General features: G+C 37.3%; 1 pseudogene; it reads left to right on the top strand.

Moving 5' to 3' along the window:
• Positions 1–1,725: 1,725 nt before the first annotated feature.
• On the top strand, positions 1,726–4,963 carry LOC136244547 (zinc finger SWIM domain-containing protein 3-like; annotated as a pseudogene).
• Positions 4,964–15,356: the final 10,393 nt, after the last annotated feature.

A 15,356-nucleotide genomic window follows, 5' to 3' on the forward strand; every position in this document is an offset into this window, starting at 1 on the left:
TTTGATATAAGGATGTAAATGAAGACACCCAAGATTTTGTTTCAACATCAATTTTATCGGCATCACAATCCTTTTTATCAATCTCTTTCATAAGATCAAAGAAAGTAACCCATAGTGCTTGAAGTTTCTCTTTATTAGGTAGCATTGGAAATAACAAAGGAATGTTGATATTTTCAAAAACACAGATTTTTTCTGGACCGGTTAAATCACGATACTGGGATTCTTTATTATCCTTGGATTGCTTCCATTAGAAACAAACTTTGCATTTTAAAACTTCTCATACGTCTCCTCAAATGTATTCTCTGTGTCATGGATTCTTAAATCGCGTATCAGCAAGTGGTCGGATATGCGAAGAAACATATGGAGTGAGTCTACAACCACTCTTTCGATGGGTATAAATGGAATAAGGGCTCGTGGCTACAGTTATGTCGGTTTTTATTCCTTTTTCCTAGTTTAGATCACCTTCTTTAACCTCTAAGTGCTTCAAAATTCCAAAAAGAACAGGAAGAATGGATGATATAGATGATGTAGACTCAGAACACAGATGAGTTGTTCCTATTTCTAGTGGGTGAAGAATTTTCACCAAATCACCAAGTAGCTCCCACTGTGCATTTGACAAACCTAGCCTTCTATGCTCCACCCTAGTAACAGATTCATCTGCTATAACAGCTGAAACTGGCCACCTGTTTTGAAGAAGGGACCGACACATGTAAAATGTACTATTCCATCGTGTTTTACATTCATTGACCAGTTTGTGTGTAGGTTGATTCATACTTTCTTGTTTCTTCCTTAACTCTTCAGTAGCCCGTGCACTGTGATGGAAATGCTTGACCAATAACGCTTTTGCAGCAGCTAAAGCTTGTGCTATAGCATTTATGCCAAGTCCTTCAATAACACACAATTGTTTCGGCTTCGGCCCTTCGCTGCCTGCAGAAATACTTTCTGTTTCACTCTCTTCAGTCTCTCGATTGTCTTCAGTGATTTCCTCAGTCTGAGATTCACTTATAAGGCTTGTGCTTGAACCACGTGTAAAACGCACACTTCCTCCAGATGTGGACGCCATGTTTTAAGCTACGGAAATTATTGTACACCTTTCCGTATACTATTTAATTGCATAATTCGAAATGGTTCGTTAGTTCGAACGAATGTTTGAATTCAGCTAAGTTCATTTGGGCCCTAGTATGCATATACATACATACATACATACAAATTTTTCATAGCTTACGATAACATCCCTATTCCGGACACTCAACAAAAATCCGGTCAAATTGCATAGATTTCTAACCATAATACAATTGTCCAGACATGATGTAAAAGTACCAAGAGGGAGCCAAAGGGCTGAGTTGACACAATTACTGCATGGGTTGCTAGAAATGTCAGCATCAGTCCTTATTTCATAAACACTTTCTTATGAAGGTGTTATTATGCTGTAAGTGCATACTCGCAAGCTTCTAATCAAAGTTACATGTATCAGCTCTGTTGGATGCATTATAACAAACACATGTGAGTTGTCATAAAATAAACATTCATTACTTGATTATGTGTAAAAACAGCTAGAGGCAGTCTAAAACCAGCCTGTATAGCTATAACCTGTGCTGAACTCTTGCTCCAATTACAAAATTATTGGTTTTTAAAAATTAGCATGATCTGTTAAATTTTACATATTATGTCTGAGCTATTTGTGTAATTTTACTGCACATGTATTGAAATTATGTATAGGTGCTACAGTGGAGGTACTACTAGTAAATGACAGCAATATTCTCTGTGGTCTATACTTTCAACATAAAGAAATGAAACAAGTTTTTACAGCTTATCCAGAACTTTTGTGCATAGATGCTACCTATAAATTGGTAAACTTACGGTTTCCATTTTATATACTACTTGCAGAGGATGGCAATGGTCAGAGTGAAGTAGTTGCTGCATTTTTTGCTGCTTGAAGAGACTGAAGCAGCAATCTCCAGTGTCATGAATATTTTTAAGAAGCATAACCCCGCATGGAAATCAGTGCAGGTATTGATGTCTGATAAAGATTTCACAGAGAGAGAGGTTCTCTCTAAAAGCTTTCCATTAGCTCAACTTTTGATTTGCCTTTACCACACATTTCGATCTTTTCGACGTGAAATCACCATGGAGAAAACGGGCATAACTTCAGGCCAAAGAAATTGTTGCCTAGATTTGCTACAGAGTATGGCGTATGCGACGAGCGAAGAAAAGTACCTTGAGCTTTACGCTACATTTAAATCAACTGTCCCATTACCTGTGTTAAATTATTTCAATGAGCAGTGGCATCAAATCCGACATCAGTGGGTAATGGGAATGAAGTACAGTAGTGGCAATTTCCTTAATAGTACCAACAACAGATTAGAATCACTAAATGCCAAGTTGAAATCAGTTATAGATCGTTATTCTACACTGGAGGAGTTTGTTGAGAAGTTTTTTTTAATATTAAGAGTGCTGCATTCTGAGCGTGACTACAAAGCAAGCACAACTGTCCAAAAAGTACCTGTTGCATTTCATTCTACAACTAACAAAGCATCACTCAGTTACATGCAGTATTTGACACCATATGCATATGACTTTGTGGCAAAGCAGATGGCACTGAAAGATAAGATCAGGTTTACAGAGGATGGGCCAAAACTGTATCACCATTCTACAGCTGAAGGAAAGATTGAAGTCACTGCTGTGTCGTGTCAATGTATGTCATGGAAATCTATGTGAGTTCCTTGTTGACACATTCTTGCTGCAAGAGCGAATGCCAAATTAGATATGTTCAGTGAGTCCCTCTGTGACAAGCGATGGTCGCTTCCCTATTACAAGTCGCAACAGCGTGTGTTTTTAGCAGATGACCATGTCACTACTGAAGCTGACATCTCTGTGGTAACATTTTCATCTCCAAAAAAGAGGATATTGTCTCAGGTAAAGGTGTATTTAAATATTTTGCATTATTACTATTTCTCTGCAGTCAGAGAAGTTTCAGCGTGCTTCAAAAGTTACCACAAAGCTAGCTGCTTTAGCCTCTGAGACTTCAAGTATAATTTTACAAGAAGGCTAGAACTCTTACAACAGTTAGTCAATGCTTGGGAAAATAACCAAAAAGTTAAGATCAATGAAGGTAAATTGCTATGAATGATCGTGAGCCTTAGTGTGTGGTGTGATTAATATTCACACAGATTTTCCATCGACTGAAGAAGTATCAGAATCAGATGAAGTTGTTGAAGCAACAGAGGATGAAAGTTGTAAGTAAATCTGTAGTTATACTATAAAGAGAGGTTCCAGGCAGCACTTACTTGATCAGAACAATTACAGAATCTTATAGTCTATTAATTTTTTAATAGTCTGTTAGTGCTCACCTAAGAGTTATATGAATCACTTTAAATGGCTGAACTATGAATCAAAAGGATATGGGCAAGATCAAGCCAGGATATATATATATATGTGCAGAAGGAAAACAATGAAATATAGTTTCCTCTAGCTAAGGGTGGAACACATAATTACCAGCCTGTTAATAATTAGTTAAGAATTTGTTTACACATTGATGTAGTCACCATTATGTTAGAAATTAATAGCTTGAACTTATTGATGATAAATTGTGTTACATAGCTGAAGTGCAAAGCACTGATGCCATGATGACAGGTACATCTGAAGCTCATAAATCCATCGTAGATCCAACTGAGCAAGAACCTACTACTTCAATGGAGGAACACACTAATGTAACCATAACTTCAGTAAATCACCCAGTGCTCATCTTTAAAAGGTATACATACTGTACAGTGTAGCTGAACATGCTGAATGGTTGGTTATACATAGATATTTCATTGCGTCCAGTAATTTGTAAGTGAGGTCGACCAAAAGGTAATGAGGTTACAGTAATTGGACTTCCGAAGAAGAAGAAATTATCCTTGACAACTGGTTCTAGGTTGAAACCATTTCTTACATTACACACATCTATTAAACAAAAGGGTAAGTCATAACACTTATATTCCAGTTATAATGAATGGAATAAATATGCCATTTAATTATGGCCTATATCATGCTAACTTCAGTCCTCAATGAATGCATGTGAAAAGATAGCATCTTACTGTAGATAAATATAGCACAAGCTATAACGCTCATGCAGGCTTGGAAGGAAGAGGATATATGTGTGAGTTATACAAGTTTTTACATACCCACCATAGCTAGGATCTAATACTTTTAAGCATTAGTCATTGATTAAAGTATGCACATAATTGGTGTCAGTTGATTTATTGCTTTTCTCTCCAAATTATCTTCACACAGGTTCTTTAATTTCACTCATAATTTTATTTCTATGCCTAACAGGACTTTGTGCTTCACCATGCACATCAAATTTATCTTATTCCTTTGCATGTAGCTACACAGTATTTAAAGATAGTCAATTTGGACTGTAAACAAACAATATGCCAGACTGAGGGGTACTATAAATTCTCTGTCCTTTCTTCTAGATCTATCATTAACTAATATCATGCATCAACTAGCTATTGGGCTACTCAATATGTATGCAGGGTTGTAAAGTGTATCATTTACTTTTCTGTAGTGATGTTGAAATGGTTTGTGGAACATGAAATTGCAGAAAGGGCAATAAAACAACAAGTCATGATTGAGGAAGATCAAGTGGAAGTGATGCCAAAGGAAGTGCCTGATGCAGTGCTTGATGACAACGTTGACATACATTTAATTAGGAAACACTTTACTGCCGATGCCTGGCTTCTTGATAAGAATGTTCTTGACAGAAAAAAAGCAAATGCTGTATACACATGTGGGAGCTGTTACCATGAAATTTCAGAATCTCCATCGCTGATTTGTGAGCACTGCTTACAGTGGTACATAGAGTGCTGTATCATGCAACCGTTGGAATTAATTAAGTGACTAATAACTTTGTACGTATGTTTATAGGAACTGGTGTATGTGTCTATATGGTTCATTGTGTGCTAAAATCTGAGAATTCACAGCAATATGAAAACATCTATAAAAGTTGTGAGAGTCACTTGCATGAAACATTCTTTGAGTCAATATTCTTAATTTCCAGGTAATACACTTAATTATATACACACATATATTTATATATATATACACTGTATATCTGCCTTCCCTATTCAGGGATTAGGCAATTTGCAAAATCCAGGAGATGAAATTTTTTTGAAGGCTTAAGAAATGCACCAATTATTTGTCTTGCATACAGATTTGCTAACCAGTTGGATCTTTCCGGTTTCATGCATGCAGGCTAAAATGTTAAATCACCTAGCTGCCTATAGTCTATAAACAGGAACCATGTTCATTAACTGGTGATAAAACCGGCTTCTCGCTAGTAGCAACTGTTCTCAGAGTAGTAGTGTATTGCTCATTCCGAGTCAATCAACATAGCTACCTTCTATTAAGGTATATAGTGGATAGCTAGTATGCAGCCATACCCTTTGCGCGCAGGCGCTGGCTATCGGCTCTTTAAGGAATTTATTTTGAGCGCCGGTACCGGCTCTCTAGTCACTTCGATTATCGTTCTTTATTATCCTTGGATTGCTTCCATTTGAAACAAACTTTGCACTCTTCGTTTAAAAACTTCTCATACATCTCCTCAAATATATTCTCTGTGTCATGGATTCTTAAATCGCGTATCAGCAAGTTGGTTAAGTGGTCGGATATGCGAAGAAACATATGGAGTGAGTCTACAACCACTCTTTCGATGGGTATAAATGGAATAAGGGCTCGTGGCTACAGTTATGTCGGTTTTTATTCCTTTTTCCTAGTTTAGATTTTTCTGTTATCCTCCTCTGTTTTCACTATTGTAACACTATAATTACCATTAACCGATTGTGCATTTTCACCTTCATCAAGAATAGTGAAAGCAGACACGCTCACCAGGTGACCATCAAAGCTCTTCAAAAACTTCCAACAATAAGCTTACTTACAATCAAACACTGACATTCCATTTTTAGCATGGAGACATAAAATGTGTGGAAGTAGTGCTATTGTTCCGGGACTTCATTATAACATATGAAATTTTAATCCCTACATTAACCTGGCAGGTTAAAAGTAGGGATTAAAATGCAATCATTCAGTTGTGTTTTGTCTCAGCGGCTTGTTTCAGTACTTTTTTATTACGTTAAAGTAGGGATTAAAATGCAATCATTCAGTTGTGTTTTGTCTCAGTGGCTTGTTTCAGTGCTTTTTATTGCTTCAGTCCCTACTCATATAGAAAATCTAATCCAAAACAGCCAAGCTGTAAAAAAAGTGTGCGGCCCTCAGAAAGGCTATGGTGAAAAAAGATGTGAAATCCAAGGTGGCGGCCAAGAAATGGCTGTGATGGTAGGTTAATGGTAAAAATTTTAATAACGACAATTCAGGTGAATTTTTGTGCCGCTTCACAAAATTTACCTGAATTGTCATTATTAAAATTTTTACCATTAACCTACCATCACAGCCATTTCTTGGCCGCCACCTTGGATTTCACATCTTTTTTCACCATAGCCTTTCTGAGGGCCGCACACTTTTTTTACAGCTTGGCTGTTTTGGATTAGATTTCATTTCTTTTTGTATTTGTATACCAGCTTTGGGACTTTTTTAACCTACGTTTTTTTCTTTACTACAGGAAGAAGAAAAGATGAAGTAGATGTACTTTAAATATTTTATCAGAAAATGTACAAATTATATATACTGTATAATACATATTTGACCGCATTTGCGAAAAGGGGTCTTCCACACACATCCAATTTGCCAACTTTGACAATTGATAACTTCGGATTGGAAAGAGCTATTGCCTTGATATTTGGGCAGTGGTGAGCACCACTATAGTTGAATACATGGTGAAATTTTCAGGTTAATATGTTACTTGAACACTGAGTTATGGTCTCCAACGTTTACAGAATTGGATGTGTGTGGAAGACCCCTTTTTGCAAATCCGGTCACATATATTGATTACAGAAATCTCCATGGTGGTTTCTTTGTAACTGGACACTCTACAAGGTGACTTCTTCTAATTACTCTCTCTACAGGGTGAATTGTTTGTAGCTGAACGATCTACAAGGTAACTTCTTCTAGCTGATCTCTCTACAGGGTGACGTGTTTGTAGCTGAATTTTGTATATATAGGTGATTTGTTTGCAGCTGAGCTCTTTACAGAATGGTTTCTTTGTAGCTGAACTCTCTAAAAGTTAACTTCTTCTAACTGATCTTTCTACAGGGCAATTTGTTTCTGGCAGAATTTTCTACAGGGTGATTTCTTTGCAGCTGAACTCTCTACATGGTGGTTTCTTTGTAGCTGAACTCTCTACAAGGTAATTTCTTCTAGCTGATCTCTCTACAGGGAGATTTGTTCGTAGTTGAATTCTGTACAGGTGATTTGTTTGCAGCTGAGCTCTTTACAAAATGGTTTCTTTGTAGCTGAACTTTCTCCAAGGTAACTTCTTCTAACTGATCTTTCTACAGGGTGATTTGTTTGTAACTGAACTATCTACAAGGTAATTTCTTCTTGCTGATCTCTCTACAGGGTGATTTGTTTGTAGCTGAATTCTGTACAAGTGATTTGTTTGCAGCTGAGCTCTTTACAGAATGGTTTCTTTGTAGCTGAACTCTCTACAGGGTGATTTGTTTGTAGCTGAAATCCCTACAAGGTAACTTCTTCTAGCTGATCTCTCTACAGGGTGATTTGTTTGTAGCTGAACTCTCTACAGGTGGTTTCTTTGTAGCTGAACTCTCTACAATGTGACTTCTTATAGCTGAACTCTCTACAAGGTGACTTGTTTCTAGCTGATCTCTCTACAGGGTGACTTGTTTGTAGCTGAACTCTCTACAGGTGGTTTGTTTGTAGCTGAACTCTCTACATGGTGGTTTCGTTGTAGCTGAACTCTCTACAAGGTAACTTATTCCAGCTGATCTTTTTACACTGCATATTTGTTTGTAGCTGAGTTCTCTACAGGGTGATTTGTTTGCAGCTGAACTCTCTACATGGAAGTTTCATTGTAGCTGAACTCTCTACAATGTGACTTCTTCTAGCTGAACTCTCTACAGGGTGACTTGTTTCTAGCTGAACTCTCTACAGGTGATTTGTTTGCAGCTGAACTCTCTACATGGTGGTTTCTTTGTAGCTGAACTCTCTACAAGGTAACTTCTTCTAGCCGATCTTTCTACAAGGTGATTGAGTTTTTTGCAGCTGAACTCTTTACATGGTGGTTGCTTTGTAGCTGAACTCTCTAAAAGGTGACTTCTTCTAGCTGAACTCTCTACAGGATGATTTGTTTGCAGCTGAACTCTCTACATGGTGGTTTATCTTTCTACAGGGTGATTTGTTTGTAGCTGAATTCTCTACAGGGTGATTTATTTACAGCTTAACTCTCTACAAGGTGACTTCTTCTAGCTGAACTCTCTACAGAGTGATTGATTTTTTTTGCAGCTGAACTCTCTACATGGTGGTTTCTTTGTAACTGAACTCTCTACAGGGTGATTTGTTTGTAGCTGAACTCTCTACAGGGTGATCTGTTCATAGCTGAACTCCCTATAAGGTAACTTCTTCTAGCTGATCTCTCTACAGGGTGATTTGTTTGCAGCTGGACTCTACATGGTAGTTTCTTTGTAGCTCTACAATGTGACTTCTTCTAGCTGAACTCTCTATAAGGTGACTTGTTTCTAGCTGATCTCTCTACAGGGTGACTTGTTTCTAGCTGAACTCTCTACAGGTGATTTGTTTGCAGCTGAACTCTCTACATGGTTTATTTCTTTGTAACTGAACTCCCTGCAAGGTGACTTCTTCTAGCTGATCTCTCTACAGGGAGATTTGTTTGTAGCTTAACTCTCTACAGGTGATTTGTTTGCAGCTGAACTCTCTACATAATGGTTTCTTTGTAGCTGAACTCTCTACAAGGTAATTTCTTCTAGCTGATCTCTCTACAGGCCGATTTGTTTGTAGCTGAACTCTCTACATGATGGTTTCTTTGTAGCTGAACTCTCTACAAGGTGATTTCTTCTATAGCTGATCTTTCTACATGGTGATTTGTTTGTAGTTGAACTCTCTACATGATAGATTCTTTGTAGCTGAACTCTCTACAAGGTGATTTCTTCTATAGCTGATCTTTCTACAGGGTGATTTGTTTGTACCTGAACTATCTACATGATGGTTTCTTTGTAGCTGAACTCTCTACAAGGTAACTTCTTCTAGCTGATCTCTCTACAGGACAATTTGTTTGTACCTGAACTCTCACATGATTGTTTCTTTGAAGCTGAACTCTCTACAAGGTGATTTCTTCTAGCTGATCTTTCTACAGGGTGATTTGTTTGTAGCAGAACTCTCTACAAGGAAACTTCTTCTAGCTAATCTCTCTACACTCAGGGAGATTTATTTGTAGCTGAACTCTCTATACATGATTTGTTTGCAGCTGAATTCTCTACATGATGGTTTCTTTGTAGCTGAACTCTTTACAAGGTAACTTCTTCTAGCTGATCTCTTTACAGGGTGAATTGTTTGTAGCTGAACGATCTACAAGGTAACTTCTTCTTACTTATTTCTCTACAGGGTGATTTGTTTGTAGCTGAACTTTCTACAAGGAAACCTCTTTTAACTGAGCTCTGTACAGGGTGAATTGTTTGTAGCTGAACTATCTACAAGGTAACTTCTTCTAGCTGATCTCTCTACAGGATGATTTGTTTGTAGCTGAACTATCTACAAGGTAACTTCTTCTAGCTGATCTCTCTACAGGGTGATTTGTTTGTAGCTGAATTCTGTATAAGTGATTTGTTTGCAGCTGAGCTCTTTACAGAATGGTTTCTTTGTAGCTGAACTCTCTACAAGGTAACTTCTTCTAGCTGATGTATCTACAGGGTCACTAGTTTGTAGCTGAATTCTCTACATGGTGGTTTCTTTGTAACTGAACTATCTACAAGGTGACATCTTCTAGCTGATCTTTCAACAGGGTGATTTGTTTGTAACTGAACTCTCTACAAGAAAACTTCTTCTAACTGATGTCTGAACAGGGTGAATTGTTTGTAGCTGAACTCTCTACAGGGTGATTTGTTTGTAGCTGATCTCTATACAGGTTACTTATTTCTAACTGATCTCTTGAATTCTGTTCAGGGTGACTGCTCTATTAGGATGACTGCTCTATTAGAGTATCTCGATCTCACACTTGCTACACCAAGTTGGATTTCGTGTTATAACTCCGTGGCTTTAAGTCTGATTTTTCTACACCATTGAAGAGCCTTTCTAAGATGATAACTCCATCTGTACAGCGATTTTCAAAGCATTACCCCAAGTGGTTTATCTGGTAGGCGTGGCAAGCATAATAATAATAATAAAATAGAAAAACTAAAAATTAGCTAATCTCGATTGCATAATTGTTACACACTGTTGATTTTTTCGCTGTATCTTCCTGGTTTTTAGCTCGATTTCTTTCAAACCACAAAAGGTTTGAGGTTCAATAGTTAACCTATTCACCCACCGATTTTCAGCTTCTTCCCATACGCGGTTTACCCTGTAGGCGTGACAACATATTGGTGTTATTTTTCGTGCATAATCGCTCATAACTCTTTGCCTGTTTATGGTATTCCAGCCAAAGTTGGTACCGAGATGCGCCTTTATACCCCCCTTCTGTGTGCCAAATTTCAAGGCAATCGGATAACGTGTTTGCGTTTTATAGCAGTTTTTGTAAGTGTGCGAAAAGAGGAAGAAAAATAAGAAGAAAAAAAAACGAAGAAACTAAGCCAATTTTTGAAGTCGCATATCTCAGGAATGCCTGAAGCGATTTCGCTCAAATTTGGAATGTTTAGTGGTGAAGGTGGAGGGAATCTACACAGCAAAATTTGTCTTGTTTCATCAAGGCAGCACAGAGCTACGGAGGTGCGAAAATTGCGTTTTCTTTCTTCCTGTCAATATACTCACGGGGTTGCGCGCCGGCTTCTTGGGCCGCACGACACACTACCGTGTGTCTTGATTCATAATTTTTTCTTGCACTTGTTTGTGTACTTTTTTTGTAAATTTTATAGAATAACATATCAAAAATAGTTTGTACATTTATGACCTTTTTTATTTTTCCAACAATAACCAGTTATCCGCGCATTTTCTCGTAGTCATATTACTGCAACTGGACTGGAAATGTCACTGAGGCCAAAGCGTTGTGTGTCTAGGCCAAACTACACTACACTAGTTGATGTAAAAAGATCCCTAAGAGGACGAGGATGAACTATGTCCATCGCGAGAGGGAAGTGGGGCATGACCTAGGGCATGACCGGCTGTACAGGCTTGAAATTGTAGAAGAGGATGTTGACGACCCATCTCGTGTAAAGGTATTGCCGATTGTTGAGAGTTTAAACAATAAATTAATGTAGACTCGGTATAAAAGTCTTGTGTGGAAAATACATATAGCGGACGTGGTATTGCAAATATTCAGAAATATCCGACTTGTCCTTAGTGTTAATGGCTTGTAAAAGACTTATTTCAATGGACATTAAATTATTGTTGCTTGCAGTGTGTATCTGTTTGTAACGACGATGAAGCATTTCGCATAGAGCACCTCCTCCAAAGCAGTAGTATACACCGTCTTCTTCAGCAATAGGAGCTACAGGGACATCATGACTGGTTTACTAGCTGCAACAGAACTACAGTGCTCCTTACAAAAGTGTATCCATTTTTGCTTGAGCTCCGTTAACACTGGGTGAACACTCTCTTCGAGATTGATATCTGTCAACAAGTACTGTTCTTCCAGCAAAAACGCGCTACAAAAGGATAACCATCTTAGTTGAAACTCAAGCTGGGAATTTTTCTCTTTCTTGCATTCAATGCCACAAATTTATCACGATGAAACTCTACTAACTCCTGTAGCAACTGCTGTTCATCACACAATTCTAATTGGTAAGCTAAAATGAGTTGTGAGAATTACTGTTAACTATGCACACGCTACAGGTAATTTTACGACCACACTGGCAGAAAGCTGGATGCGTATCAGGTCAAAGTTTGACGGTGGGAAGCAAATCAATAGAGTGCAGAGCAGTTCCTGGTAAGCCTGTTGTGCTGCAATTTGGGACCATCTTGGGGACCAGAGGCATGGGAGAAAGCTATTGGCACTCAACCTGATGTTTTCATGGTTACTGGACAGAATGATGTACAACACTGTGAGAAGGATAGGAAGTGGAAGGCAAAAGAATGGAGGAAACGAGCAAAATACAGTGCAGCATCTGTTGATAACAGTATAAGCTCACAAACAGCATACTCCAAGTAATGCAAAAGTTTACAGTTATTGCAATATCCTATCCTATTGGAAGTGGAAGGCTAAAGAATGGAGGAAGTAGATGGCTAAAGAATGGAGGAAACAAGCAAAATACATTGCAGCATCTGTTGATAACAGTATAAGCTCACAAACAGCATACTCCAGGTAATGCAAAAGTTTACAGTTATTGCAATATCCTATCCTATTGGAAGTGGAAGGCTAAAGAATGGAGGAAGTAGATGGCTAAAGAATGGAGGAAACAAGCAAAATACAGTACAGCATCTGTTGATAACAGTATAAGCTCAGGAAGAGCATACTCCAGGTAAAGCAGAAGTTTACAGTTATTGCAATATCCTATCCTATAGGAAGTGGAAGGCTAAAGAATGGAGGAAAAAAGCAAAATACAGTACAGCATCTGTTGATAACAGTATAAATTCACGAAGAGCATACCCCAAGTAATGCAAAAGTTTACAGTTATTGCAGAATATACCATGTACCATACTAATTCATGTAAAATATCTATTTGTGAAAGTTTACAGTTATTGCAGAATTTACCATGTACCATACTAATTCACGTAAAATATCTATTTGTTATCACTTTATGTATTACTGATACTTGTAAAATATTAACTTCTTCAAGAACCCTTGAACTGAAACAATGTCAACGTGGTGTTTCTAAATATAGATTTGCACACAAATTACATAAAAAATATTTTCCATCGTGTTATTATTATATTCAGTAAGTAGCAGGTATCCCGTAACCTCTTCAAGAACCCTTGAACTGAAACAATGTCAACGTGGTGTTTCTTAATATAGATTTGCACACAAATTACGTAAAAAATATTTTCCTATTATATTCAGTAAGTAGCAGGTATCCCGGTACCTAAAGCGATAATGATTCAGAAGTTGATTTGATGGAGTTCCCTTCAGGATCAATTCAGCGACTTTATGGCGAGAATTGGTAGTCAGGATCAAAGAGGCTCTACATCCAGTAGAAAAGGTCTTGTTGTTAGAGATGCACTTCACTCCAAGGCTGGGAGTTCAAGGGTGCAAGTTTACACAATACTACACACTTTGACGACTTGCTTGGAGCCAAGTTACTCCTGGTATACAGTGAAGTTTAGTTTACAAGTGACGAAGAGGAAAATAGACTGTCAGCTTAAAAATGATGGCACAATGTAATAGGTCTGCAAAAGGTTTTCAGTTAGTATTTTCATTTGTACATGGCGATGGCACTTTAGAACAGTGGAGTGGCATCATTGGACATACACATAATTAGTGTACTTGTAATATACCTCTGTTGTAATAAAACAAAATACATAAACAAAAAAAATCAGGTACAGTGTTAATTACAACACACATGTAATGTCTCTGCTACTATGGTTTTTGTTTACATGTTTTTGCATTGTGACTGACTTAACTTTTGTCAACCATAGCTATTGTTTTCCAATTTTTCTAATCTGTTCTGCTTAAGAATAATTTGCTTTAGACACTCTTTATCATGGTGATTAGTGCTACGAAAATAATATTTTGTAACACTGTCATTTAACTTTTCTAATTCCCCATTACATGTACTTACAGGTGTAAAATCTAACATTACTTTTCTTAGACATAGGCATAGATGCAAGTGATAATGCTGATGATGATGTGGAAACTACTGACAATCATACAATTGGTACAACATTTTGATATCTATCTGTTAAGTAGGTGTAAGTTTACAGGAGGAGACGCAAACCACACTCACACAACAGCCAAAGCTACTAAGCCAAATCGAAGAACTCTACCATGCCCCCTATGTGGAAAGCCAGCACTAAAGAAGCTTCGACAGCACTTAACCCAGGTCCATAAAATTCCAATTGAAAATAAAATGGAACGTGATAAGCTAGTAATTGAGGCAAGAAAGGTTTGCAATTGTTACTTTAATTATGTATGAATGTTAGTTGTGATTCTTTAGATACAAACGAAACTACAAAATTCTTTACATCATGATCAGCCAGAACGTGCTTTACTGCTAAGTATACCGAAATAAAGTTCATAGTTTCAATAAAGCTTTTGTAAATTTAGATTGGAAACAAGAGAAACACTAAGAAGGTGAGTGTATAATTATATACTGTGTTGTGCCCTATTCTCTTATTTTTGATCCATACATCTACAGACATGCATCACAGGATCCTCATGTACATCAACATCAGATGTAAGTTATATACTCATTTTAACAATATACAGATATAATACACATAAATTACAAACACATACTTTTGTGCATAGGAGGAACCGTTGATTGATACATATCAGGTATAAATATTTTGTATGCAGAATATCCCATTATTAAAAATCTTTCAGTTAATTTCACGTGAACTTGATGTTTCAGCTTCCACAAGGAAGGTAAATAAATTGAATGCAATAAATATTAGCTACTTTACAGTTGTATATTAACAGATCTATCGCACACGATTGAATACAACTAGAAAGGTATTACTTCAATTGCTCTATTAATTACATAGTGAGACAAATTTACAGAGGAAGATATTAGATGCATCACAACATCTGGCAGAAGTAAGCACTATAACCACCCAGTATTATAATATTTTACCTTTGCTATTTTGTAGTCCAGCGATACAGAATGCGATGAGCCCACCATAAGTGATGAATTTCCTCATTTGAAGGCAAAGGTCCCCACCCCTTTTGATGGATATTTTGATCAGTTTAAGGGGTTTTTGATGGGTCTATCTGGTGGCCACAAAGAGGAGATTGTTGCCGATAACATAAAGCAGGACATTTTTCTATTTCATTGTGTATACGCACCCACAACACAGGTCCCTGTCATACAGAGATGTCCTTTTGAATAAGCACTGTCTTCAGGAGTATTTGGATTACCTGGACAAGAATAAAATACTTGGAATTTCCTGAAAGCATTTTGGATAAACTTTGGACTTAGGCCTGGTCACTTCTTTATATAATAGTGAAGTTAATGTAAACACCTTTAGTCGGACCATGTATCACACAGACCTTCGGCACTTGTGATGTAAGGCCTTCTGATATACAGGCTCTGTCTTTACCAGGTACTTTAATCATAATAATAATGCTCTACCAGTAACTATCATGTAAATAATGCACAACCAATGGGAAAACAAATGCTGACCGAATGTAGTGT

The sequence above is a fragment of the Dysidea avara genome, chromosome 14 (genome assembly GCF_963678975.1).
Source record: "Dysidea avara chromosome 14, odDysAvar1.4, whole genome shotgun sequence".
NCBI classification, from domain to species: domain Eukaryota; kingdom Metazoa; phylum Porifera; class Demospongiae; order Dictyoceratida; family Dysideidae; genus Dysidea; species Dysidea avara.